Raw genomic sequence first — 5,607 nt, 5'->3', positions numbered from 1 at the left:
CTTATTCATTTATAATTTTTATCACATATTTAATAGGTTAGTCATTAAATAAAATGTTTTTGTGTTACGTTTCTGAATAATTTATATTTTTCACTTATTAAGTGGCTTAATTTTTATTTTAATGTATTTTGGTATTTCAGAGGGCAAAACTTTTTCCAGATTATAAAAAAAAGCAAGTCAAATATAAATGCCTAGTTAATATGGAAATAGCACTGAAGTTTTTAAACAGATGCCAGTATACTAACAGAGATCATTGTGTAATGCATAGGAGTACATGTGAAAAGACAATAAAGAATTAATAAAATGAAGGGGCGCCTGGGTGGCTTAGTCGGTTAAGCGTCCGACTTTCGCTTAAGTCAGGATCTCGCGGTTCATGGGTTCGAGCCCCGCGTCGGGCTCTGTGCTGACTGCCAGCTCAAGAGCCTGGAGCCTGTTTCAGTCTGTGACTCCCTCTCTCTCTGACCCTCCCCTGCTCACGCTGTCTCTCTCTCTCTCTCTCTCTCCTAGAAATAAATAAAACATTAAAAAAATTAAAAAAAGAATTAATATAATGAAGACTGTAGCATTATAGTTAGAAACAATGTCTAATTGTTTTCTAATTAGAACTGAATGTCGAATGTCTATATATTTGCCTGATTTCAAGATTCTGATACCCATCTAAAGAAAGACATCAACAGAACATACCACTTATTCAAACAAAAGAAAAAGGGAAAATATTAAAGGTAAATGTGTATGGGTTTATCAGATATAGCCATGATATTTTAACTTGTATCAGTTTTTAAACAGTCTGGTGCTTAGAGATTGTTTGCCAATTTGGTAGCATCCAATTGACACCAATTGCTCAATTTTTAGAGAAACATGGCAAAGACAAATGAAATGGTGTATCAATTATTGTTTACACTCTTTTCTGGACTAACATGAGACCCTAGAGATACCCTGAAAGATTTATGATGATTATATTGTTTTTGAAAATCATATGGAGTACTTTCAATTATAAACATATTTAGATTATCTTTTCCTAATATCAGGAGTTATGTCTTTTGATAATGCTAAATCTTTTAGGGCTAACCCATTGGAATTTGTTCTCCCAATTTTTTTCAGTTTCTTCCTTTCACATGCACACTTAACTTACACTTACACTTGGAATATTTTTACACATATTTATATATTCTTTTCAGTACAGGATTCTGCCAATTTTTCACGCCATTCAACAAAGTATGCACTGACAAAATTGATATAATGCATGCTAATTAACTCTGTGGCTAAAGTAAGATGTTAGTAGATTTGGGGCAGATATTTAGAAAGACATTAGTGATAGATGATTGTTCACAAAGAAAAGAATACATCTATTTGCTACCATATGTACACTGAGTGGAGCAATTAGACTTCACTCTGGAGAATATGATAAGAAACACATGCTTATCAGCATGCATGTAAGATATAAAGACACAGTAGGTGTCAAGGGGTAGGTTAAAAATATGGAGGCACATTGGAATAACCTGGGAAATATTTTTTAAATAACAGTGATTCCTGAGTTTCATCTTTAATATAGGAATCACTGGAAGTGAGACTGTGAAATGTACATAAAAACAAACAAACGAAAAATAAAGATTTCCGTAGAATTCTAAAGCAGCAAGCCAATTGCTATTTGGAATTATGACTCTCAGAATATTTGGACCTGGTGGGAACAATAAGAACTATAGAAGAAAGATTTTCTTTTTAATAAACTCACCTAAAAATTTAAGAGGAAAATGCAGTCCTCGTATTATTGACACTTCAGTTTCAGGGTGCTTACCTTAAACCAAGTGTTTTGTATACATTTTTCATTCTGTCTTACAGGAATTGTCCTGATTAGGAAATCAGAATCCATGGAGTTTCAATAAGTCCATGGCATTTTTTTGACATGAGTAAAATTCTAACTTTCCAGAATTATACTGAACTTCCAAAGACATATTTTGACCCTTAATGGCTGGATAAGTCTCAGAGATCCTATAACAAAAAGGAGTCTATCTAATGTCCTTTGTATTTCATCCTATCCTCTATATCATGAGAATCTTCAAAGTAAGATGAAGAGAGAATCTCATGAGGAAGTCTTTTTATCCCCTCTCACTGATATTTTGTGTGCTTTTATTTCGTACATGAGCACTTGAAGAAGATAGCAGCTGCCATAAAGCCTGATTCGTTTTCTTAATTCTGTCTGCCCTTTCTCTTGCTCCTAGTTAGTCATGATTGGAGGTGGTGTTAGTAACTAGGGTGATATTTGTCATTCGATTTAATTTTTCTTTTTGCTACTAGAAATATATCACATCTGTGATTGCCACTAATTAGGATATCCAGAGTCTGAAAAGACTTCTAATTACCATGATAAATTTAAATTAAAAGAGAGTAGATGAACTATGTTATTAAAATAAAGAATTTTAGAAATATCTTTTTCTGGATACATTTTTTTTCATAGAAAAGAAAAAACAACAGAAGGAAAGCACACATACACACACACTATATTTTTACAAAGTAAAAACGAATGTCTATTTATTTATCCTTCTATTTTATATCATTTGTGAAGTCATTATAAAGTTGACCTAATTTAAACAAACACATATACACATTATATATGCATGTGTTTATATGGATACACATTTATGAACATGATATTATTAATTAAACCACACAAAATTAATGGTTTTTGTATTCTCAAAATTTGGCAATTTTATATAGTTCAACAAAATGTTTATATAAAGAGACTCTTGGAACTTTTTAAAAGTAGAAGCCTTGTTTCAAATATTATAATTTTATTTTAAATTCCTTAATGGAATAATAGAGTGAGACTAATTTTAACAAAACACTAGTTATTCTTTCTTATTAACTGTACAATGTAGATGGCATTTAGAACCCAATCTAGAAATTAAAGGCAAAGTTAATAATTTTAAAGACTTATGTATCTTTTTTACTCTAGACCTAAAATAAGGTATTTTTTAGGGTACAAATGTAAGAAACTTTTTTTAAAAAGGATCTTTTTTTCAGGAGATGGAAATCAAGATGGATAGGCACCCTAAAATGTAAATAGAATATTTGCTTTCTGCTTGAACATTTATTAGAATGCAATTATCTTATCAAACAGGTGTCTTAAGTCAAAATTTTGACCTAAAATTTTTTCAGAACAACACTGTCTTCATGTTCATTTTGAAAATCTATCCTATTTGGGTGGTATAAAGTATATTTGCATTTTCCTAGAATTTTCCCATTTTAAATGGCTGATGGTGCTTCTTTTAGGGATTTGTACTTTAATTGAAATAGAGAAATTCATTTAATTAGCAGTTCAGATTGACCACAATAAAGTATCTAAGTGAAATAAGAAACTAATCAAATTATATCACTTGATAGTTCACAACTGTGATGGACAAACCCTAAGAAGACTCCTAAATGATCTTGCTTTCTGGTGCTCATGCCTTTTTATACTTCCTGTCCTGGAGTGTGGGCATGAAATATAACTTGTTTGTGGCCTAAAAATATGGCAAACATCATGGAAGATTACTCCCATGATTATGTCATTTTTCAATAAGATTCCATTTCAGAGCATATTCAAGCTTAAAACTTTCTCCTTCAATGGCTTTGAAGAAGTAAGATGTCATTGTGTGAAAGGACCTCTGGAAAGGACCACATGGTAAGGAACTACAGGAAGCATTTAGTTGCTCAAAGCAAGCCCTGGACAATAGCTAGCAGGATGTAGCAACCTCATCTTACAACTATAATTCTGCTAACAGCCTGAATACTCTTGGAAAAGGATCTATACCTGGTCAAGTATCCATGAGAGAACTCAGTTCTGGCTAACACATTGAGTGTCAACTTTGCACAGGACCCAGCTAAGCTGTATCCAGACTCCTGATCCACAGAAACTGTAAGATAATATATCTTACTTGATTTAAGATGCTAAGTTTGTGGTAATATGCTATATACCAATAAAAAACTAATAAGCATACTTAAATAAGAAAACAGTAAGTCTTGGAAATAATTTTATGTAATACTCCAGGGAAAGAATTTTGGCAAAATATATTCCTACATAATATTTTAAAAAGCAAATTTATCTTTTCACTTGATCATTGTTAAGCATTTTGAATATATCCTATGGGTACCTTTACTAAGTTAATAAATAAATTATATACATGCTTTTAATATAATTCATTTAATTCCAGAACTGTTGCATACTTCTGGATACTTTCTGTTGAGTATAATTTTGTCATGTTCATATAATATTACAAAATGTTAGGTTGCTACTCAATTATAAAGAATTTTATATTTAGACCTACCTTCTACACAACTCATGATTAGAGATGCTACAGAGTGATATCCACTGCTTTTGGCATCTTTCATTCAAGTGATTGTATTGCTCACCTGCCTCTGTTCTTATAATCTCTAGACCCTGAAGATATGCTTGTCTAAATACTAGAAAACCCCCTCATTTATGTAAGTTTATTTTGGTACTTTTTTTTAAACTTCTTAAGGTATGATATCTCAGTCCCTCAGATAAATCTGCATATATCAGATTCCCATTTGCTACCTGAATGTAACGTGGTTACATGAATTAGAAATCCATCCCAGGGTTTCTAATTACATCTACAAACATCCCTGAGAACTAGGAAATCCCCTAATTCCAAGGCAGTCTGGAGTCTGCTTTGCCCAAATGGCACAAAATTTATCTAGCATGTATCATAGTATCAAATAACCTAACAAATACATCTTACTTCTGACAAAAGTTTTAATGTCATTATTATTATTATTGTAAAACTCAGCAGTATAAAAAAAGAAAACATATGTCTAAAGAGAAAACATTTAAAAACTCCACCATTCATATATACTACTGTATCTCTACCTTGAAGGAACTATTCTAAATTATACTAATTTATAGTAAAAATATACATTTCATTTTTTAAATTAAGTTTTGACTAATAATAAATTCTAATTTATAAGATAAAGATATACAATGCATGCATGTTTAAACATTTGATAGTGTATATATTTATATATATGTCTTTTAATAATTTGTGTAAATTTCTGTATATTTTGCAAGTAGATTACATACATACACACACCTACGTGACTTCTATTATAGGAGTTTTTAATAATGTACAAAATAATAAAATTCCATTTACATTGACTTGTAAACATGATATATTGTATGAGCCTCATAATAATTTTGTGAGGTAGGCAAGACAAATGATTTTGTCTTCAGGATACAGTAAAGAAATAAGTATTCCAAAAAACTGACAAGTATATTCTGACAGAATTTAGGTATCATTAAAAATGCTGGAACTGAGATTTAGTTAGTATGTCCCAAGGCAATGTATAATACTATTGCTAAATTTTATGGAAACTGAAACTTAGTAAAATTAACAATAACCTTAAAATGACTAGAGATGAATGAGCATCTTCAACTGATTTTTCAGCAGCCTGGGAATTTTGCCTCCTGTCACTATAGTCTTGCAGTTACAATCCCAGGAATCCTGACATCTCTGGAATATGATTTTGAGATTACTGATATTCTGTGACTATTTTTAATACAAAGGTTTTTAATCACATTCACCTCTTCAACTGATATTTCCTGGCTGCTTC

This window comes from Crocuta crocuta, unplaced genomic scaffold, assembly GCF_008692635.1.
Source record: "Crocuta crocuta isolate KB4526 unplaced genomic scaffold, BGI_CrCroc_1.0 scaffold479, whole genome shotgun sequence".
Classification (NCBI taxonomy): domain Eukaryota; kingdom Metazoa; phylum Chordata; class Mammalia; order Carnivora; family Hyaenidae; genus Crocuta; species Crocuta crocuta.
The sequence above is the reverse complement of the archived record's forward strand: the minus strand, read 5'-3'. Positions refer to the sequence as shown.